The sequence below is a fragment of the Zosterops lateralis genome (assembly GCF_965231275.1).
Source record: "Zosterops lateralis genome assembly, chromosome: 3".
Classification (NCBI taxonomy): Eukaryota; Metazoa; Chordata; class Aves; order Passeriformes; family Zosteropidae; genus Zosterops; species Zosterops lateralis.
Window position 1 is genome coordinate 104304903 of NC_139764.1, and position 24113 is coordinate 104329015.

General features: G+C 40.3%; 1 protein-coding gene across 11 annotated transcripts in view; it reads right to left on the reverse strand.

The window, feature by feature from the left end:
* The window catches only part of PUM2 (pumilio RNA binding family member 2), a 67091-nt gene extending 48988 nt beyond the window's left edge, over positions 1-18103 (reverse strand). For 6 of the 11 annotated variants that reach the window (XM_083858058.1, XM_083858057.1, XM_083858056.1 and 3 more), the window contains exon 1: positions 18001-18081. The gene's annotated coding sequence lies outside the window, so the exon portion shown is untranslated. Of the gene's footprint in view, positions 1-16855; positions 16875-17491; positions 17511-17757; positions 17798-18000 lie in introns of those variants that run through there. The other 5 variants (XM_083858052.1, XM_083858051.1, XM_083858050.1 and 2 more) reach the window with 4 other exon arrangements.
* Between the last annotated feature and the right edge of the window lie 6010 nt (positions 18104-24113).

Genomic DNA, 24113 nt, shown 5'->3' on the forward strand with positions numbered 1-24113 from the left:
CACTGCAAATGATTCTGCTTTTTTCTTAATTTTACTGAATGATTTCAATACAAAATACCCTTCCAGCAGTTTTCTACAGGGGTGGCTCTTCTGTAGCATTATCTTATGTAAGACATATGCTTATGGCAGAGACTTCACTTTATGAGCAACTTAAACTATTTTGAAAACCCAATAAATTGCAATTCTGTCAGTCCTCCATTAACTTAAACACTATATTGTGAAGCTATGTCAGACACTTAACAAGACATTTAAACTCCCAAAAAGACAACCCACCAAAAACCTTTCAAATAGAGGACCGACTTAAAACTACTAAATAAAAATAGTATTTTAATACAAATATTGGACAGAAATCTAGAACAGATTCATAGCAAATGACAAGAAAGTAAAACTATACAACCAGCCTAAACTGCACATCTCCAAACCTGTTACACCATACTGCAGTAAAGGGCTGTATCTAGAGATTTCTACTCTAAAATTTTTGCCAAAATTACCTAAAACATCCCCACTTCGGTTTAGAGGCAAACCCATAGTGCATCCAGATAACAAAAGCTGTTGAGCAGCTGAACAGGCAACTACTAGAAGCACAACTGAACTGTTTCATACACCAAACATCAACTATTTTCTGTAACATTAAAAGAAAACAAGACATTTGTTTGATTAAAACTGCTTTTGAGTAGATGCATCTTCTCACACCTTTTTGAAGCATCAGAGAACCAAAGGTTCACTTACTACCAAACTGGTTCATGACAGTTGCTGCTCCCAAGTCATTCAAAGTCAACAGCTGCTGTGCTTTGGTAAGAGGTGAGGTTTTCTGAGGGCCACATGGAACAGTAACACAACTGAAAGTTTCACAAAACACTCCAAATGTCCAGGCTCCTTAAGCAGCCCAAATAAAGAAGGTGTTAGGCACTTCTGACAAAAGATTTAGGCAACTAATTTTAAGTTCTAACAAGTATTTCTATGGTTACAATCTCAAAAGTACATCTTCCTCCAGTAAGGACTTAACAATTTTCACTCTGTTAAAACAGTGTTTTAAAATCAACTAAAACTTTTGCAGGGAAGTGAGTAATTCTTCAATTGCAGTATTTCTGGCTTCTTAACTCATTCTCAGACTGAGCAGTACTCTACTTCTGCACTCTATGACCCCTAGTACATCCAAATATTCTAACAAAACCAAATTTCTCAATAGAGTTGGCTTGGCTCAGCAATCCCTCTGGATCTTAATGTTCTTGTGCTTTATTTCCTTGTGAGTTTGTATTGTAGTGGGAGAAGCAATCCTAGCAGCACTGAGAACGTTGACAATGACAGAAAAGAGCAGATTTTGAGGTGAGGTTTCTGCAGCACATTAAAGGGAAAGGGGAATACACTCAGCAAGAGCAGAGTCCAGTCTGCTGAAAAAGCCAACTCACATTCTTTGCCTGCTTGTTTTCAATAGGAGTATCAATAACCCCAAAGCCTGCACAGAGGAGAAATGAATTCTCCAGGTTTTAATCAACAGCAATAAATGCATAAACATGCATATATGTTATTTCATATATGTCCAAGTATGCTGAATAGTATCTCACAAGTCATCATCAAGTTTGGAAAATACTGATTTATTTGCATGGCCTTCAGCCAACAGATGATACAGAGAAATGATTATTGTATCATCACCATCCACAAAGACAGCAGAGCACATCTTGCCCCGTTTCAGAACTACATGATGGTTCATGGCCTAAAAACCCAGCTATGGACTCTAAGAAATTGCACTTGCTCCCCCTAAAAATGAACTCTTCCATCATGTAAGAAATTTGCCTCTCCATTCCACAGGCTTTGATGATTCTCTTTCCCATCCAACCAGTTCAAGCTCTGCCCTAAGACTGGCAGAACTGTTTGTACAAGTTTTCCTAAACTGCTGTCAAATGTCCTCAAGCTCAGGATTTTAAGCTATACAGCCAAATACTGGCAGAGCTACCAGGCTCACATATATTAATGTCTTTGTACTGACACCGGATTTCATAACTATTTATAACAGTTACACTGTTTGCACCATTTGAAAAGCTGCAGTGATATATTCCTACATAAATAGGGCATATTGTTTAGACTAAATAACCTTAGCAGGTTTCTCAGTTTTTTAATTGTGTAAGAAGTTATCAATTCAAAAGAGTTTCTAAGAAATGTACAGCACAGCAGGGAGGGTAACAGAGTTTGCAAAACAAAAATCTAGAAATTTGATAAAAAGAATGTAATTTTACAAAATTATAACAAGCCCATAAAAACTTGTCCAGTGAGAGCTTCTGTAAACAGAAAACTATTTTAAAAATTTAATTAGAACAATTGATTAAAGTATTTCACATACTTTTTTTAGCTTATTATTTGAATTAGTTACAAGAAAAAGTAATTCTTTAAAAAAGGGGCTGACTGGTCCTTTACTGCTCAGAAATCAAACTGAAGAACTAATTTTCATACAAGAGAATTTTTTTCATACAGATTTAATTTTCAGTATGAAACAGTTTAGGCACAAATCCCACATAATTTAGTGCATTCTTCACCTTCCTCTGCTGCACATATTATTTTGCAACTCTCACTCCAATGTCCCTTCATAAATATACCAGAAACAAAACAAAAAAAAAAGACACTAAATATATTCACAAGTACGAAAGCTGTGAAATGAAATACGAGTTGCAGGTTCTGTCTTAACATGCTTAATTTAATTGGTGATTACTTATATGCATATGGCTAAACTCTTTTTTTCCTAATTTTAAATATCTACACTTCTTGTTAAGCTGGTTAGCCAGCATCACCCTTCTGACAGCTGTAGCAAGTGCTACAAGTGGTGCAATAGAAGTTTAGAGGAATTTAAGAGCCAAATTTCTAACCATGACTATCCTGTTCTACACAGAAAGGCTCTGTCAGTGAGTAATAACTGTGCAGCTACTTCTATACAGCAGTGTAACATTAATTTGATGTGCTGCTGTTTTCAGCCTTCATTACTTCATCGTTTGCTCTCATTCAAAAACTTTATTTAGTAAATTAAAAAACTTTAAAAAAAATCTTCAAGTGCTTTCCAGGCAGTACACTATAAAAAAAGGCTTAAAACTTTGCCCTTTCTGAAGATGAAAACTCTGTATAAACTCTAAAGATATCTACACACAAGCAGGAACTAGGAACAATTTATCTCAATGTATTTTGTAATGATTAATGAAACATAACTTTCATTTTAATAGAGTCAACAAGTTTTTCTTAAATGTGTTAACAAGAATGGGAACACTGGAATCCACAGGCCTTGAATCAAGTAAAAATTTCCATAAATTGATTTACTACATTATAATCAATATTCTTTTTGCTGATACATTTTCTTTAGAAATTTCAACTTTCACTTTTCTGTCTACTACCAAAGAATCTGAAACAGAACATCTCCCCTACACAAATGTCTGAAAAGTTACAAAAAAAAAAAAAAACAAAAAACAAACCAAAACCAAAAAACCCAACCAAACAAAAAGCCCAATCCAGACTTTAAATTTCTGTTTGACAAATTATGGGGCTTTAACACCATCTTAAAAATGTGATCCTAAGGAATCCCATGGAATATAACTCATTTATAAATAATATAATTTATATGAAGAAAATTATTTCATATGTATGTACATACACATGGACCCCACCCCTATTAAAAGGGAGGCTGAGGAAATTCCAGAAGTTATTATAACAGAATTCCCAGGAAACAGTTTTATTTTGTGTTATTGTAGAGCTGATGTCACAAACACTCCTCCCACTCCCAGCAGCTGATATGTAACACTCTTCAGAGCATTTACTTTCATTTTGTTCACTCCTGAATATGGCAGACACATTTACCACACAAAATATTAATTTCTCAAGGATATCGTTTTCAATAACACTACATGGAAAAACTGAAGTTCTCCCACTAATTCTCCTGCTCAGGAGTTTCTAGCACCACAAATTTTTCTCCCTCATGATCCAGTACCATTTGAACAAGCTGTTGGCCTTTCAGTTTTGCTTTTTTTTTTCCCTCCTGAACAGGCAAGAAGAAACTAAAGAATACCAACACAGTCTGATCTTCTCCAAGTGGGTGCCACAACCAGAGTTCAAACGACCTCGTTCTTATGCAATGAATTGAACAGTTGATAGTATAAAAAAAAAAAACCTCAAACAAACAAATTGGAATTTTTAGACTCCTCATTCCACTACAAACAACTAGCTTTTGCAAAGAAAGGTGCTGACACAACACACAACTCCTCTGTATCCCCAGCATAAAATAACAGTGATAAACCCCAAGGTTACAAGTATATGTCAGTCTGCTTCAAAATCCACCTTGAATTTTTTTTAGCATTTAAACTCTGCATATCCTCAAGGAGAACCAGGGAACACTAAAACATATACAGGCCTTCAGTGTATTTTTTTAGTTCCTCCTTTGCTACAGGGAAGCACATGAGTTCTCTACTTACCTGTCTACAGCAGGTGAATGGACATTTAAAGAAATTGCTGTTATCAATTATTTCAGCTGTTTTCTAAGGATGTTCTCTTTGGATAACATGTATTTAAACAATCCATAGATTTCTACAATTGCCTCAAAGCTGAGAAAACCAGCCAACTCTAAAAAAACAACTCGAAACTACTTCTAACTCAGTAAGCCTCACTTCTAATTCTCTAAGAGTTACAGCCTGGCTTTGGACATTAATATCTCATTAAATGCCGGCTAGCACAGTCCTTCAAAGGAAGTAAAAGTCTAAAATAACATCAAAGACTTTATACCAATGACAGTAAACAAAAGAAAACAAAATTAAGTAGGCTATTTAGAATTCAAATTGAAGTGACAAAAGCATTTTACCAAAAATTAGTTCCAAGACTGATACACCTATGCTTCAGTGGATTTAAAGCCAACTTTTTCATTTAAGAAGCCAGAAATTTAAGAGCAGTTATATGTAAGAGCTGCCATCAGTACAGGAACAGGCACAGCATGTAGGGCAGGCAAAAGTAGTAATTGTAGATAAAAACAAGCTATGTTTGACTTATCATCTAAAAAAATATCAGATGGTGATTTTGTAAGCAAAATCTCTGGTTAGATGTCTAAATTCCAGGTTATTCATCCTTACAGAAAAGAAAGTATTCCCTAAAATAATTTACACAGCTACATGCTTCCCTTCACTATTTATCCACTTTGATTTTCTCGTCGTCTTTATGCTGAAGAGAAAAAAGCTCTCACGTAAATCTTCATAAAGACACACAAGGGCCTTCTTCACCCTGACTTTAATGTCACTGGTACCAAATCAAGGTAGTTCAGAAAGCTAAATGCAGCTCCTCCATGCAATACAGCAGTGTCATATTTTCAAAACCACTAATTTTAAATCACATTAAAAAAAAGGCAAACAGCATTCTAAATCCATAATAAGGAAATTAATAAGAACATATCAAGAAATTTGCTGCAAATGAAAAATGCTTGAATGCCCATATGCAGTTATTTTTAGCCAAGTTTATTGTCTCCCATCACCTGAATGCCATGCAAAACTCTCCTAGAATGCCTAAAACAATTTTGCACTTTAGGACAAAACTTCACAACCACACAATAACCATGTTTAGAACACAGCCTCACTCACAATCTCACCTGGAACCTGGAGCACATGGGAATGAATGCAAAAAACCTCCAGCTGGCTCCACAGAGCAGCAGCTCAGGTCTCTGCTTCCTACCCTGGTGCCCCAAGGCTGCTACCAGCACACACTGCCCCTGGAAGCAGCACTGCTGTTCAGGTTTATGCTGCTGTCAGCAATTCCTCACAGACCTGAACAGATTCTGTGCAGAGCCACTGCTGCACGAGCACACACCACAGTTTATCTCTATGTAAATCCAAGATAATGCACAGCTGACCACACGCTATTTGTTTGCTGTAATATCGAACCAGGCTCTCCCTATGCTAATTACTGAATAAGCACCAAAATATGCAGGACTCTGCTTCAAAGAACTCTAAGTGTAAGACATGTTACAATGACTGATACAAGAAGAAACCAAATTGGTACAGTGAGAATAAAGCAGTCATTCACACGAAGGCATTCAACAATGCTTGCCAGGTATTTGGAGATACCGAGGCAGGTGGAAATATAAAGGAGAATGTGGACAAGGACACTGGTGAAGATCTTTACCAAAGGCACAACTAACACAAAGTCCACGTGCAGGAGGCAGCAGTTCACCACTTGACACCACAGGAGACAATATGCAGTGGGGGGGAACTGGTCAAGTTCCTCACCCCCCGAAACCATCACCTGCAGCTCCAGGTGCTGGTGAAAAGGTCAGAGACTGTGCAGACACACAGAAACACCAAATGTGATAGGAAGGAGTGATTAAGAAAAGGAGCCTCTAAAGAACAGAAGTCACACAGAACAAACTTGCTTGCACAGTCAAGTGACTGCAATTATTCTCCTTTTCCCTGCTCTGATGACATCAAATTCACATTAAGTTGCCTATTCCATGCACCACATGCTGGAAAACACTAAAAATACAGACCAAGTATCAGCAAAATTCAATTCTGTGATTTTCTTCTATCCAGGGGAGTGTTTTAAAGCATATCACTTAAAATTTCTCAATGCTTTTCTTTCAGTCCAATTACATGAAACCATGTTGCAACACATCACAAAATACTCCTTCCTCAGCTACTTCAAATCAAAGAGAGGGGAAAGACAGACACATTTCCTCTTTCCAGTTGTCTGCTATCAGAACTGAGAGTCACAAGTAGGCAATAAAGTGATATCTCACTAAGCAATCTGCAAGACATTTAGGGGTTTTTTAACAGAAAAAAAAAAGGCCCAACCTTACAACTCACTCGAAAAACTCACAGTATTTGCCCCATCTCATGCAATACTATGACAGAAAAATCTCATCAGGAACTTATTGAACAAGATGTTTAACTGGGAACACATTTTCCAAACCAGGAATCAAATGCCCTCCCCCTCAGCTCTCCTCTAGGCACAAAGGAAAATCCTGCCAGTCTAAGATTTCTTTTCCTAGTTTGTGAGGCTTGAAAAGTTTCAGTTATTTGCAAGTTTGAGAAGCTGCTTAAATCATACATTCAACAACCATAATCTGGGTTTCTGGTTTGGTGGAGCTAAGTGCTACTGGAACTAATTGATGACAATGGCAAACTCTAAATTAAACCACAGCAAACCCAAGTACAGAAAGATAAAACTTGTTAGAGAACTTGTTGCTTGCCAAAACAGAAATAAGAACAGTTTCAGAGGAATGTTAACTTTACAGGGAGAACAACCCCATCAATCAGCTAAGATAAAACTTAAGCTATTACAATGAAAAACTAACAAAGTGTTCATGTGTTGTAAGGTGATTAATGCTTGAAAAAGTCTTAAAATATCTGTTTATGAGAATTATTTTGAAATCACTTTAAAATAGTTATATTTCACAACTACACTTCACTTTTAAGCTGAAGTAAAAGTTGCAAACAAAGATATGAAATCAAAAAAATGGACTGCCAGCCTATTTAAATTTCTAGAGACAGTTTTAAGTAAAATCTATATAAAAAAAGAACTAATGATTGAGGAAACACAATTCCCACTGTAAGGTCAGGAAACAGATTATGTTGCTCTCAATCTGAATGAAGAGATTATGTTCATTGTTTCAAGGGATAGCTGCATGACTGTGAGGTCTCATATGGGAAAATGATTTCCCAATTTCTATTGCACAAACATATTAGTCTATCTTATTTGAACAACAAACAAAATGATCTTATTAAAACCAAGGCAGAATTTTTGCTAGGAACTGTCCTTTTCATCCTGTTAATTATTTGCACAATTTGCTGGTTTAATAGCATCTATACATTTTCTCATGGTTACAAAGTTCTAATAGACCCCCACGGAAGTCAGGATGGATACTTGCAAAAACTGAAACACAGCTCCTCCTCCAGACCACAAAAGTGCCCAAAAAGCTCTTGAATTCAGTAAGACTCTTCCCTTTGTTCTCTCCTCTTCCCCTCCAAGGAAGGGTTTGTCTTTGTTACAGCAGCTACTCACAAAATTTTGAGATGTTTGTCAATTTTAACACAATTGAGTTGCAGCAACTGCAGCTCAATTGAAACTTTGTGTAAAGACACGATTTATGTTCTTTTGTTTATAGCACCACTACCCTTTGGATTTTTGGAAAAGGCTGCTACAGCCAAAGCTCTTCTCTGTCAGTCTTGCTTATCAATTCTTGCTTCTTCAAAAGCAAGAAGCAAAGATACCCAGGCCATGTTAAAATTCACAACCCAAAATATTTAGATTAAACTAAGGAAGCATTTAACTACCTTTGCTATGAGGGAGGAAAGTAGATGGAGCTGAACCAGGAAAAGACAGGAGAAGTAGCCCGGGCAGTATCACACTGTGGTAGCTGTTTGCTTCAGCATGTGGGAAGAACATCTGCAAGTAGTCAGACATGCTAGAAAATACATCCTGACTTTAAAAAAACCTTCTTCTCTGTAACTCCAAATATTACATAGTGATTGATGATCACTAAGCCTTTCTATCCTAGACAATTTTTCATTTCTGAAATGATGTGAATGAATGACAAACAGATCACTAATCTATCTGCAGCCCCATGGGGATGTGAGCAAATGGATGATGCCACAGCACACAGCTGTGTGTCTTCCTCAAATGCTCTGCTACCAGAGACTGAAATGTGTTCTTGGTCTTGAGGGAAAGAAAAAGAATGTCCAAACCTCAACTGAAATAGTTTTTATACTTAGTTCATTATCCTTTATAACTCTTTTCACTATTAAATATTTTAAAGAAAGATTATTGAGAGTCAGGCATGATTATGTCTAGATTAAGGAGTTTATACTTAACCCTGTCAGTGACTGGATGGTCACTACTGTTTTAACAGGGAAGGTGACAATGGTGGTGTCCTGACTCAAATTAACAGTGCTGGCTTTGATCTCTTGCACTGAGGAGCTGGGCAGGCACTACTGTTCACCTGAGTGTCCAAAAATTTTTGGTAATCACCTCTCATGTAAAGCACGCTCCTCTAGCCTCTGCCCTCTTCTATGCTGTAAATTATTCTTCTGAGCCTCCCCCTCTGCCTGCAACGTAGTTCAAATTTCTGAAGTGTTGGCCATTAGTAACTGTTGTCCACCACTTCAGTTTTTATTGCTACAGCTGAAGCAGATATGGAAGAACACAACAGACTGAGAATATTAACATTTTGCATGTTTCTGTGCCTCTTATGCTGAAATGCTCTGTAGGAAGATGATTTTAGTTCTGAGCCAGTGGTTAGTTAATTTGGACACCAATGTGTCAAATTTGGACACCAATGTGTACACTTAGCAAAAGGAATTTTCCTTTTCAACCAAGTGTTGAATCCAATTCCACATGGTGTGTTTGTACTTCCTGCTATTCTCTTAAATGTATGTGCCACCTGGAGTTCTTCCATTAGTCTTGATAATTTCCAAATTGGGGTACACTACACCTCAATACTACCGTGGATCTCCAGGATAAACCACTTCATCTTTCCCTGGGCTATCAAAGGCCTGCAATGCTACTGTGAATTAACATATAATAGAATACTTCTGGAAGGAAATATATAAATATAGAATAATATATAAATATAGAATAATATATAAATATAGAATATTTATGGAAGGAATCATTTAATCAAACTACTTGATCACTTCAGAGCTGACCAAAAGTTAAAGCATCTTATTAATGGCATGAACTGCCTTCCAACTATTGACACTTCAGTGATAATTCCCACAGTTCATCCCTCAATAACCCCTTATCAAGGACACTGACAAGCAATTCCTCATCTTTAACCACAGTAAAAATTAAATATCCTAGTAGATGAATAATTATCTTTACTAAAGACATAATCTTGCCTTATATTCAGTTCTTTTGAAGATATTTCAGATGGCTTTCAGAAGAACAAGATGTTTCACTAGTCTTCCCAGGAATTAATTTCTTGCAATTAATGAAGTATATTTATCAACTTCTTATTCTCCTACTGAGATTCTTTAGCACTTTAACTAATTTGAAGACTCTTCACATTCCATTAGTGACTCCAGCCAAGCTGATCTCTTTATCTTATAGCTCCCAACAACAACTCTGAACTCGCTTCTCTGTATCACCCTGTGTCAGTCAAAAAGTATCAGGTATCTTCAGGTATGAAAGTGGATACAAGGTCTTTCCACATTCTCTATTTACTTGAAATGACCACTTAAGGCCTCAGGCTCAGGGGACTTACTTGACAGAAGACTATCCCTGGAAAACTGGATGGAGAGCAATGCTGGGGAGAAGCTCTTGGGGTTTTGGAGGAGAGCTGGGTCTGCACAGCCTGGAGAAGGCTCTGAGGAAACCTCAGTGCACCTTCCACTACCCAGAGGGGTTACAGGAAAGCTGGACCAAGGCATGGATGAACAGGCAAGGGTAAATGGCTTCACAGGGACAGAGGGCTTACAGCAGGTATTTGGAAGAAATTCTTTACCCTGAGGATGGTGAGGCACTGGGATCAGTTGCCCAGAGAAGCTGTGGCACTTCCTTGGAAGTGTTCAAAGCCAGGCTGGACGGGGCTTGGAGCAACCTGATCTAGCGGAAGGTGTCCCTGCCCATGGCGGGGTGGGGGGCTGGAAATGGATATCTTTAAGGTCCCTTCCAACCTAAACCATTTAGTGATTCTTTGAACATCAGACATTACAAGATGTTTATCTACTGTATTTGCTTCTATTAGTTTTCTTTGCATTTTTTTCTTTTAATGCATTAATTTTGTTTCATATATTAACCTACACAGTCTGTGTAGTAGACAGGAGACCACAATCCCAGCTAAACTCCTCCCACTGTTTGCACAAATATTGATTTTAGAAAACCCATTTCTTTAGTACATCTAACTCTAGTTTTCTATTCTGAAAACAGTAAAACAAAAATCCCCAAAACACCAGCAAAAACTAACAAATCCCCCCCACAAAAAAAAAACAACCCCCGAAAAAATAAACCCAAAAACCCCAAAAAACCTCCAACAAAACAGTAACCTCCATCTTAACTAAATCCCAAAGAACACTGGCACACAGAACTCAAATAAAAGAATTGAAATGGAGAAGTCCCCTGACCCGTCCTTGATTTCTGCTGGTTTATATTGGTATGGAAGAATGAGAGCAAATGAGTCAAAAAATGCTACAACAGGAAGATAATGATTACAGTATGCTGAAAACTACAATTCCCACATGGATAATGCACAGCAAAGAGCAGCTTCCCCTTCACCAAATCTTCATAAAGCAAAGAATCACTGAAGCACTTCAAAAATTAAGTGCAGTTCCTCTGCATCCCCCACTCAAGTTCCCAGAAAACACATCTGAGGTTCATGACATTCACCTTCAAGAGGAATCCACAAGTATTTGGTTGGACCTGACTGAACTAAACAAAGCTGCTGAAAAAGGCACAGCTCTGATCACTGGGGATGGAAAGCAGGTGGCAAAAGGGAGATAAAACTGTTATTCAGCATTTACTTAGCTGTGAGTAATTTTACCTACAGAACAGATCAGCCTTGAAAAATGCCAGTGAAAACCAGCACCATTACCTGTGCAACTCCCACTAGCAGGGAAAACTCATCATTTTCATTCTCAGGAAGTGTATCCAAATGGACAAATAAAATATTGTAGCATTTCAGATTTACAAAACTGCTTTATGGCTTCTGTACAAGTAATAAAAAATGTGATACAGCATGAAGCAGGATATTAGGTAAAAGGTTTTCTATTTTGCTATGTAGGCCAATATAAGAGGAAGAAAATAGTAAAATAGAAAGCCAGAAACAATGCCAGAAAGAATGTCAAAAGAAATTAAAGAATGAGAAGGAATAGGTGAAGAAAAACATGAAGATACATAACAGATATTTGTAAGGTCAGCAAATTTTGTTTATTGACATTTGCTCCTATACTTACTACATTTTTTGAGTACAGTTCCTACGTCCTTGGGCATGGGAAGGTGCAAAAAGCTCCTTGTGGACCTAAAATGAGGCACACTACCAGAATCCTGGAGGAGAAAGTAATTCCTAACCTCAAATCCAAACAGAAGTTTTTTAAAAGAAACTTGGGAAGCTGTATCAAGCATTTGAGGGCAAAAGGCTTAAAACTGGATTTTTTTTCTCTTCTAGGCTAGCATATACAATAGTAGAGTTACAATTTAATCTACACTTAATTCTACTTCTATTTCACCTGAATAAAACATTCTTATCCCTAAGTGTAGCAGCTAAGACTCAGTACTAAATGCATATTACTTCTCATAAAGCCTACCAGGAGTGAGTGCCTTTTCAAACTTAAGCAATTGCTTTACATAAATTCAAAACTAATTGTTTTATCATATTCTGATAAAAAACAGGCACTCAGAGAAATATGATATTGCTTATGCAAGTTAAACAAATGGTTCCAACGGAACATTTCAAAATTACTTTATGCAGTTTCATGTATAACTGCTTTAATAAAATTAGTAGCAAGTTTTAGGTTGCATTATTACAGCCTTGAAAAATCAGCTTAGCTCACACGTATTGTTCTTAAAGATGTGGATTTGACACAAAACACAGCAACTGTTCCAATGAAAAGCAAATCAACAACCTACTGTATGACATATATGAACACCATCTCCTGTGGGCCATCAGTGTTTGCCAGACACTCAGCTGCCCTCAGCCTGCTGCTGAAGAGATTCCAACTGTGGCATGGAGAACATTCACTGAGGAGTACCTGGATACTGGAAGCCCCTGACACCACAGTCACAGGGATGGTGTGAGGAGGGCTTCCACCTGGACTGGGCCCTGATGTTACTGCAGCTTCTGCTCCAGCTGGGGCGACCCCTGCTCTAGCCCCACTGGCTTCCAGACCAATGTTCACCTGCATCATACACCTCCCACCCCCAGCCAGGACACTTCATCCGTGCCTAGGGGGACACAAGAAATGCTCACTCCACATTGAAAGCTAAAAAGAAAAATGCTTGATAACATTAAAAGGCTGTCCTACACATCTTTAAATATATACCTCTTCTAAATAGGACTGGGGAAAAAAAGAAGTCCAAGCAATACAAGAACAATATTTATTGGGAAATATGTTTACTGATTTAAACCTTAAATCTTAAATGCCACTGCCAAATTAGGACTCTAAAAGAAAAAAAGGCACCACAATGTATTAAAATGGTAGAGTTCCATACATTATGAATGCTTGCCCACATATTTCCTTGCTAAAAAAATCAAAATACAATTTTCAATCACAAAGGCAGCAGTTTCTCTTACATTATTACTCAGCATGATGTGTAAAACCACTAATTCTGTTATACTGTTATGTCTGATTCTATAATTAGTAGACTCTGTAACAAAGTAGCACAGAAAACTAACTTCTCTAGCTAAACTACATCTCATTCTTACACCCCAGCCTCAGTTGTTCCTTCAAACGTGTTAAGCCACATAACATTCTAACATAGTAACTGACATTAAATGTCTCTAACCCACACAACAGTACATGTAGGGGTCTCCACAAAATAAAGATTTCAGAGTCAGATTAAAATTAAATTCATCACCTCATTTGCGAAACATTTAAGACTTGGCTTAAAACAACTATAACTGACAACAGAAAAACACTCTGGTATTGACAAAATCCCCTCAGGAAAAAGCACCTGTCCCTGCCTGAACACCCCCACTTAATGATCTCCACACATTCCTAATCTGCCATAACTGATGTACTATCAGCCTTTTAGTATGGGAATGGACATAAATCAAATGCCACCTACAATCTAAAATATGTACGTTTTAAGGGAGAAAAAAATAATCAAGTCCAAGAAATGTCTTATTTTTCATGCTAAAGGAAAGTGGTAAGTTACAGTCAAAATCTAACATATGTGGACAGGTATTTAATCAGACTACAACACTTAGATCTCAAATATAGACAAAATAAACCAGTCCTTGAATCCCTCTACACAATTCTACCTTATTCACCGACTCTTACAGACTATTAAATGTTGCATCTTTAAGGAAAACTATATTATATAGACAGTTATACAGTAGGAGTATTTTTTTACAATCTTGAACAATCTTGGTTTTGTGAGTAATACAACATCTAAAGCTACTTTGTCTTAGTACTGTTGCAGAAGATATTTGCTTATTGTCAAAATACTGTAGTAACATGAGTTCTGCAACTTGTTCAGACTATGAGATTAACTCATCACTGTACTGTACCAGAACTAAAATTTAAGCAATGATATATCATAGAGGAGACAAACAGAAGGTACTTGAAAAATGAGTCAAGCCAGACTCCTTATTTTTAGATCAACTAATACAGAAAGTCATTTCCAGCAAGTCTAGCTTTGAATTTAATCAATACACACACGTGAAGAGTTACAGAACTTAATGCAGCTTTTAGAAACTCACTTCCCTTTGAAGAGATTTATGATCTAATTCTACATGAAACTTCATACCAGCCATGCAAAATGACTATATGACTAGTTCAACCCATTATCCAAAATTCTTCCTAAAAAAACATGGATGAAATCTAAGACCAAAGTTATCAACAAAGGTCTGACACAACTCCACTTTTTTCCACTAGGATTTACATAGTGGGAGCATTATATGGAAAGACAGACAACCAGACCTATTACCTGTAACTGAGACTTTTGCCAATACCTTAATGAAGCAAGAGGTAACCTACCCTGGAGTTGTATGAAAAATTAAATTTAAAACAATCACAAAACTACAAAGCATACACCAGATTACTTAGTCCAAGGTACATAAATATTTTGCTGTCAAAAAATAAGCCTGCCTAGAAAAGCTGCAGATGTGATTTTAGCAGAGCCTGCAGAAGACAGCAAATCATATCACCACTAAAGTTTAGGGCAAATAGATGCATAGACAGAGAACTGGCAAAAAAGTCAAATGTGGATTATTACTGAGATGCTTTTGCTATGGAGTTCTGCATTTCTTCCTTGACTCCTAAGATGGTTGTCATAACCTCCTCAGATGTATTTCTTCTACATAACTACAACTGCTCTTAAATAACCATGTTTAGAAAAAGTATCTGTTAAGCAATAATGAAATATAACCTTTAGAGATAACTGGTCTTTATTTGTAAGCTAAACATTTCACATATCATCTCCTGCCTACTATTATAAAAGCCACAGCAGGTACTCTGAGAGATCCAAACTAAATCTTGCTGTGAAGTTTCAGCACGCAAGCCATTGTAAAAATTTTATACAACTTGTCTGAAATGACACTGAAGTGGCTACAACTAAATCCTTTACATATTTTGATGTAATTTAAAATGCTTTTCCACTATATGCCTCTGAAGTGCCTCCAACTTCATTACTAGCAACACCACACAATTGCTATTATTTGTTCCAGGAGCTTTTAAAGGAAAGATTTCTTGCCTTATTCCCAAGACAAGGCCTGGGCAGTGGCTTATACAGAATAAGCAAGACAAGAACTAAGTTATGGGTGGGGAAATCCCAATTAAACGAGGCAAACATTTGCACCTAAATTACCTGAAGAGAAAGAAGATTGATAACTCTCTTACATACCTACACTTTTGATACGCACAATGAGAAGCATTTATAGATCATGTCTACTGTCTTATGTTGTTTCCTCTGCAGAAAACATAAGACTATCAAACTTAAAACAAAAAACAAACCAAGGTATTAATGTTCATTTTACAGGAGATTCTCAACACAGAATTTAACATTCAAGAGCATTTAGGTTTCTTTTTAGTGTAATAGTTAATTTTCATATAATTCAAGAGAGTTTAGGTTTCTTTTTAGTGTAATATACAGTTAATTTTCATGTAATTCCACATTAAAAAAAAAAAGCAGGAAGACCCATCAAACAGCAGGAATCCAAACCCTCTACTGCCTTACTTGGCTACGTGTATAAAAACTTGGTCTAATAATTTTGGGATTTTGGAAAGCACTGTACAAAGAGAAAGATGAAATTATCAAGGAGAATGCTTCTAACACATGCTGATTATTCAGTGCACACTCAAATATCACTAAATCAAAGAGAGGGGACAATATCTAAAAGTGAACTAGAAAGTGCTGTTTAAAAATCAGACCTAGTTCACAGTATTCAGCAAGCTGATGTTCTGTTAACACACTTGCCCTAAACATCTGCAACATCTGGCCCACTGAGAATATTGCAGAGAAACACCCAAGGAAAACAGCTACATAAAGCCTTCAGTGTACTCCACAATCCAGTGTAAGATTTAATATAAACTGTCATAACAAAAGGCATCTTCTCATAAAAAGACAGGCAAGCCCAGCTCTTTCAGCCAAGTGCTTGCACTATTAGCTCAATCACGATACCAGATAAAATTACAATTGCCTCAGCGCTGTGCCAACATCCCTAACACAGAAGAAAAGATTCAGTACTACAGAAAAAAAAAATTAAACCAAAACATTCTTAGTAATGCAGAAAAAATAGTATTTAAATAACATGGACTTTCCTATGTGCAACATCCACATAATAAAGTGCAGAATGTGCATTATCAAGCAGTTTCTCACATGCATTTGCCTACTAACCATTCTGCTGGGCCAAATTCCAAATTTTCAACTCTGAACACTTCAGAAAACTGTCAGGTGATTCGGTGTCATTTCCACACATATAACCCAAACCACACCACCACTAAATTAGCATTTCCCTTTTTATTCGAGTTTCCTTCTCCCACTTCCCCAGCATATTTATATTCGCACTGACACAGAGTTGTTGAGCAAAGTAGGCAACATTTCCCTGAGCTTCTCAACAAAACTGCGGCTGTTGTTAACATCTGGTTTTAAACCTAGACGTGACTAAATACAACAAAGAAGCATGCTTTATGTGTAAAAATGGTAACACGGCATAGGAATTAAATTTCAAATGCATTCATATCCCACATACCTGAAGACCTACACCATCAGCTCACTGAAACTATGAAGGCCTGATCTCTCAGTGGAGATGCAACAAAGAGAAAGTAAAATAAACCACAAAGTATCTTGTTAACATGCAGTATATAAGTGAATATTAGGCGAATTAAGAATTTTACCGATTTTCATTGTTCATACACATCTGGTCGCTCAGAAAAAAGCATCCCGAAACCAGGCGATAAGAACCTCTTTATCACATCTCAAACACGCTGCACATTTTGGTATTAAGCCATCTTGCTACAAACTGTAAACCAGAAGAATTTAAACCGTCCCAAAAATATTAATTTTCTCTCAAGGAAACAGGAGTCTGACCTTAGGAAACGCACGGAAGAAAACAATGCCAAAACAAAAACCGAAAATCTTTGCACAATAACTGCCACGGAGATTAACCCCGAACTGTTCGTTGTACGCACGATCCGCTCCGGACAGGAGGAATTTTCCTCAACTTTTTGTTATTGTGGTCTGCACGGGCAGGTTTGAAGCAGAATCAAACCCTCAGCTTCATTGTGTACTACCAGCTACCAAAGGCATCTGGCCTTCTCGCTGCACCCTCAGGAAGTGAGGATGTTATCTTTAAAAGCACTAAAAAAATAACACAAGTTTTTCGTACGTTCGAACAAAGCTCGAGTGATTCCAGCCACGCAATGGCCCGTGGGGTCCCAGCGCCGCCCCCGGCCCCGCTGTCCCCGGGCCCATTGTGGCCCCAGCGCTGTGTCCGCCCCCGTCTGCCCCGGGCCCCGCCGCTCTCCGGGCACCAGCCCGGCCCCGCACACCCCGCCGGGCCGGCCCGGCTCCCCCCGAGCCCCTCCGAGCGCACAATGCCGCCCCTCCCTCCCCCGGCGCCGCCGCCCCTCCCGGCGCTCGCTCCGTCCCCACCTCGGCGCCGCTGCCGGGCGGACACAAAGGCGGCGAGGCCGCCGCGCAGGCCCCGCGCCGCCCGGTGACCTGCCACAACATGGCCCCCTCCCTCCTCCTCCTCCTCCTCCCCTCCCTCTCCCCTCCCTCGGCGCGCAGCCGAGCCCGCAGACAAAAGGGGGCTGGAGGAAGGGGGGCCCGCCCGCCCGCTCCGCCCGCCCGCGGCCTCCCCAGCGCGGCGCCGGCCCCCCCGGAGCTACTCACGGGCTGGCTGGCGGCGATGGAGCCGGAGCGGCCGCTGGGACACGCCTGCCCGCCCGCCGGCCCCTTCCTCCTCCTGCCGCTCCCGCTGGGCGCCGCTCCTTCCTGCCTGCCCTCCCTCCCGCCCGCCCGGGGCTCACAACAACATGGCGCGGAGGGACAGGGACAGCGAGAGCGCGGCTGAACCTCCCCGGCCGCTCCCCCCCGGCCGCCGCCGCCGCCGCTCGGCCCCGCCGCCCCTGCCCGCCCCGGCCCCGCCGCGCCTGCGCGCCCCGGCCCGGCCCGGCCCGCGGGGAGGCGGAGGGAGGAGGCGGCGGCCCCCGGCCCCTTCCGTCGCGCATGCGCCGCCCGCCGCCCCTCAGCGCGGGCACCGCGGGCGGGGGATGTCCCTGTCCCTGTCCCTGTCCCTTGTCCTTCCCGCCGCACGGCCGGGAGAGTGTCTGGCTCTGTGTGCTTGTGCTCACTTGCTTTTACTGCGTCCACTCTGGGCTCCTCAGTGCGAGAAAGACGGGGAACTACTGGAGAGGGTCCAGAGGAGGCCACAGAAATGATGTGGGGTCGGGAGCATCTCCCGTGTTAGAAGATACTGTGGAAGCTGGGCCTGTTCAATCAAGAGAAAACAGAGAGGGCATCTCATTAATGCATATAGGTATGTCAAAGGCAGGTGCCAGGAGGATCACAGAGTCACAGAATTTGTTGTTGGAAGGGACCCATCAGGATCAAGAAGTCCAACTCCTGGCCCTGTCCAGGAGATCCCGAGTGTCACACCATGTGCCTTAAAACATTGTCCAAACACTTCTTGAACTCTCTTGGGCTTGGTGCTGTGACCACTGTCCTGGGGAGCCTGTTCCAGTGTCCAACCGACCTCTGAGTGAAAAACCTTTCTCTGGTATGTAACCTAAACATCCCCTGACTCAGCTTCAGCCACTCCCTTGGGTCCTGTCACTGGTCACCAGAGAGGTCATTGCTACTTGCCTCTCCACTGCCCCTCATGAGGATGTTGAAGACTGAAATGAAGTCTCCCCTCAGTCTCTTCCAGCCTGAAGCACCTGGCTGGTGCCACACTTTAAAGGGGTGCCCAGTGACAGGAGCAGTGGCAATTAACTAAAACACGAGAAGTTCCACCTCAACATGAGGAAGAACTTTACACTGAGGGTGGCAGATCACTGGAAAAGGCTGCCCAGGGAGGTTGTGGAATCTCCAGAGACGTTTAAAAGCAACCTGGATACATTCCTGTGACCCTACCTTGGGGGGGGCTGGATCTCCAGAGGTCCCTTCCAACCCTAACAATTCAGGGATTCTGTGATTTTAGGCCTTTCAGGAAGTGTGGTGGTGGGAGGTGGTGCCCACCTGAGGGCCTGGGAGACAAAAGGGGAGGCGAGGCCTGTTTGAGGGGTCCCCAGTGGTCCCTGGTGACTCCCGAGGTCCCCACACCCAGCACCACCCATGGGATGTACATTTATGTGTGTGTGTTATACCAAACAAAACTGCGGCTCAGCAGTAACTAATTTATGAGTTAACTGCTGCAGTAATAGTTATTGTGTGGTGATTTGGGGCAAAGAGCCAATTATTCATTTCCCCTGAGAGAGTTAAGGATGGGATTACTGGTACAGAGGGATTGTGCTGTTGGTAAATACAGTTCTGGTGCTGGTAGGTACTGCCAGCGCTGCAATAACCTCTTGATAACCTCACTCATTATGAGCATAAATTCCGCATATTCAGCAGCCCTTAAAAATTAGAGGGATCTCTGCATGTCAGTGACATTTTAAAACAGGCATTTCACAAGAAAATCCCCTATTTTGCCTTTTTACCCATTTCTCACTGATTAGAGAGTGCTCCATTGCAGGAAACAGTGACAGATGCCATCCACAGATCAACCTTCAGACAAGCCTGGCTCTCTCCTGTGGGCACTGCACTGCTGCTGCTGCTGACCCCTTGGTGTGCAGGCAGGGAGGAGTCAGCCCTGCCTGTGGCAGTGACTCCAGGCAGGCTGGGCTGCAGGAATAGCACCTGTACTGGTGCTACTGCTGGCGCAGCAGTTGTGTGGATGAGATGTCTGTGACTACCAACTGTGTTCTTAAAAATAGAGATGTCTCAAAGGAGAAAATCCTGACTGTTTTCAGTATTTATAGACATGGCTAAGAACATAAAAGTTCCCAGCTCATGATAAAGATAGAAACATTTTCTGCAAGAAATGAAAATGATTTCTTGAGCCTAATATTAGTCAGCTAAATACTTGGATGTCTGCAGCCTGCTGCCACTCGGCTAATCTCTGTGATCCCCAGTGTCCCATCCCACTGCCACCTGGGGCTGTCTCCAGGGGGGTTGCAGGGCTGAAAAGCCAATTCCTCTGCTTACTGGAGAGGGAAGGCCTCTAAGGCACAGCCTCCAAGCCAGCCCTTCCCTCCATGCAGACCAGCTGGGACTGAAGGAAACCCTGTTATGCTCTTGGCATCCTGAACACTTAGAGCAGCTGGTCTACATTACACCAGCTCTCCAGCTCTGACCCTTCTGGGGACCCTGTTTGTCCTCAATAATTCTAATCAGTGTTTGTATAAAGAATCAAATCTTCACAAAGAACTCAATATGCATTTGATAAGCATAAACTTGAATGATTTCCAGATTAGTGTGCTTATCAGTGTGCTTTTTTCTCAGAAAAATCCAACCTGACCATGAAACAGAAAAATGTTTAAGTGCAATCAGTTTGGGATTTGATCTGATAAATACAATTATTTGATTATTTTCTAAAATATTTTTCTAAAAAAAAGAACAAAGCAATTCCGCCATCACACATCTCACAATTCAATAATGGCACTAAAGTTTTTGACTCATGCTAACATAGTTCAAGAAATGCCTTTCTCTCTTACCTTTGTTCTGAGTGGAAGCTTTAAAAATACTTAATGCTTTAGATAATTTTACTTGATATCAGTCCATTACAAAATGTTTTTCCTAGCTATTCCTCTTTTTAAGGATGTGTTAACAGCTGACTGAGCTCTACTTACACTCCAGACGTTTCAGATAAACTCCTTTAACACAGTTATGTTTTGTTTTTTTCTGTGAATAAGTATCCTCAATGAAAAATACTAAACAAACACACAGTCTACAGTTTACAACAGTAAACTGTAGATATGAAAAGGATATGAAAAGCCTGGATGGCTTCACCTTCCTCCACAGTCTCCTTCTGACACCTTGGGTAAGGCACTTGACTGAGGAGCACTCACAGAAACTGAAAGCTGCAGCCCCAGCCACCCCTGCTCAGCTGGTGCCTAATCATGAAGAGGGCTATGTTTTCTAAGGCCACAAACTTCAGGACCTAAAACTCTGGACACAAACAGAAGTTATCCTGCTGTGCCATGACATTCACGTCCCCCAGCAGTTTTGACGAACTGTGCTGTTGGATCTATCAGGGTAGCAAATAATTAACCTGTATTAATTAAAATGAAGGTGTTCCTCTGTGAAAATGAAACAACTAGGTGTGGTAGACACTCTCAAACCATCTTCATAAAAATTAAGGTCCCTGCAAAAGCTCGCACTCTTTTAAAACAAAGTGTGTGACATCCTTCACTTCCAGGATGGGGGAGCACCCAGATTTGATTCCTTTGCTCAAGATTTACAGGCATGACTTCCTTGGAGAGAGTCCCCAAAATCAGCAGCCTACTTTGGCTGCCCTCTGCTGCAGCTGGGCTGCCCTGCAGGGAAGAAGTCAGTATCTTCATCTCAGATCTTCTGCTTAATGGCCTTGCAGTCAGAGAAGCATAGAGCTGTTTGGGTTGGAAGGGATTTAATGACTCTTTACTCCAAACCCGAAGTCAAGCTATCCCCTGTCTAATTCCCAGTCCAGCTGTCATCCTATAGCTTAAGAGGGGCAGTCCTGGATGTGTGAACCTCTGAGTTCTCTGAAACAACAGTTGCAGTTAACAACCTACACCTTCACTGAGGGCCAACCCTGCACCTTGGGAGCCACTGGAGCTATCTGTCCAAGTTCCAGAGCAGAGCCTTGGAATGATGGTTTATATCCTTAGCGTGTCTCTTGTGAGCTACATCTTGGTAAAATATGCTGATATAAATATGCTGATACATTTCATGCATTTGCAGGAGCAGATCCCATCCTGAAGTTAACTTTCCCAACCAGGACTGCATACCAAATCTAGACACCCAATGCATTGGATTCTGCATTTCTTTTTGTCAAGAGACTTAAAACTAGTTAATAAAATCAATGAGTCTGAAATACTACGGTCACTAGACATGCTGCTAGATGCATTGCTGTAGGAATTCGTTTGTATTTCATGTTTTAGGCCGGCAGTGACCATAATACATTAGGAGGATTTACTGTGGTAAGAGCTCTGTCCCAGTGAACCAAGCCTCCCCCTTGGCTGTTCTGTTCCCAGAGCCTCAGAGAAGCAGCTTTAGGAGCTGCAGACTCTTTTCACAGTGGGACTTTCCTATTCACGCATAATTTTGCTCCACCATTGCCTCCCAAGCACAGCCTTTGCCTGTCACAGCTGTTCATGTGCTAAGTCAGGGCTGATCTATTCTATTGCTTTTGACCACTAACCTGTTCATTAACTCAGCCTCTGCAGCTTCTCCTTGTACTGATACTGTTGTCTGAACTCCCTCAATCTTCACTGCCTGTCTCAGCCCCTCTCTTCTGATATGGAAACATTTGACCCACATTATGCAATTGCATCCATTGTCCAGTGTTAATGTTTAATGTTTACATGTTTTAAGCTTTCTATCTCATGTGTGGGAAGATCTCTTCTGAGTTACTTATCCTTCAAATTTCCCATTTAACACAAAAACTGGTACAAAAAGGCCTTCCCCTAGTATTATTCCCATAAACCCATTTGACAACAGCCAGCCTCTCAGTATGCTGAAAAGGCCAGTCTGCTCTATTCCTCAAAATTGTGGTATTATTGCAATTTTTTCCCTACCTGTATGTGCACCTGTACATTTCTTCAAGGAAGACCACATATTCTGGGTTTTCTATGGACTAGATAGTAACTGGCATAACATACTGAACTAGTGCACATGAGTTTAGCAGCAACAGAAAATTCAAAATTGTATTATAGTAGATTTTGTCTCTAATCCCATTTTTGAATGACTCATTACTATACTACTATTCTAAAACGCTGAGTTGCCATTCAGTTGCACACATGGTCATTGCTTCTGTAGACATTATCAACAAGATAATAATTCTGCAAGAACGAGAACAAAATGTTTAAAGGAAATGCATGAGAGGAGGTGTCAGTGAGTGGACTACACAGGCCTGCAGCACAGATCATCATGAACTTGTCCCAAGAAAGAAATGTTTAAGTCTGTACTACAATGGCAGAGGAGGTGTCAGCTGAAGACTCGTTTCTCTTGCAGGATGGCTTTGGTCCCCGAGTCATTCATCCCCTTGTAATTGGCTGAGGTCTGAACAAACTTCATAAACATACCTCAGAGTCACAGCCAGCAGAGACTGCCATTGTAACACAAGAGTCACTAATGGCATCACCTCATGTACATGAATGAATGTGAATAGCTGTGAAGAGCAAAGCCAGACATAATGCCAGCTGGTTTTTATATTCACATTCACTTCATTCACAACAGAGTGGCATCAATGTTTATCTTAAAAAAAAAGAGCCTGTCTCAATAGAAGTATATTTTTCTTTCCAATGGAGAATTAAGTTCTGGGAACTCTCCATGATAGAGGCAGGCTGTGGCTCTTACAGCTGAAGATTGCATATGATACTTGGTACAAAGAAGGAAACCTCAGAGTTGGGCTGATAATATCATTTCATATATTCATATATTAATCAGCAATGAGTAAACATTCTAATTTCTAAAATGAGGGGAAAGTTCAAAGGAATTATGTGAAGCAATGGAAGCAAGCACAAGAACTCTGAATAATAGGGAGTATTTTTTTGCACACTTAGGATGACATAATTCAGCCATATCAGAACAAGAGTGGCAAGAATGCATTTTTTTCTCTCCTAGGGAAATACATTATAAGAACCCCAAGAGCATATCCAGAAGTTTTGATTTTTTTGCATAAAGTTTTGCCAACTCATCTTGCATGAACTAGAACTTCTCTGTATCTTCAAAAATGAGAAGTTCAAAGGATAAACTAGAAG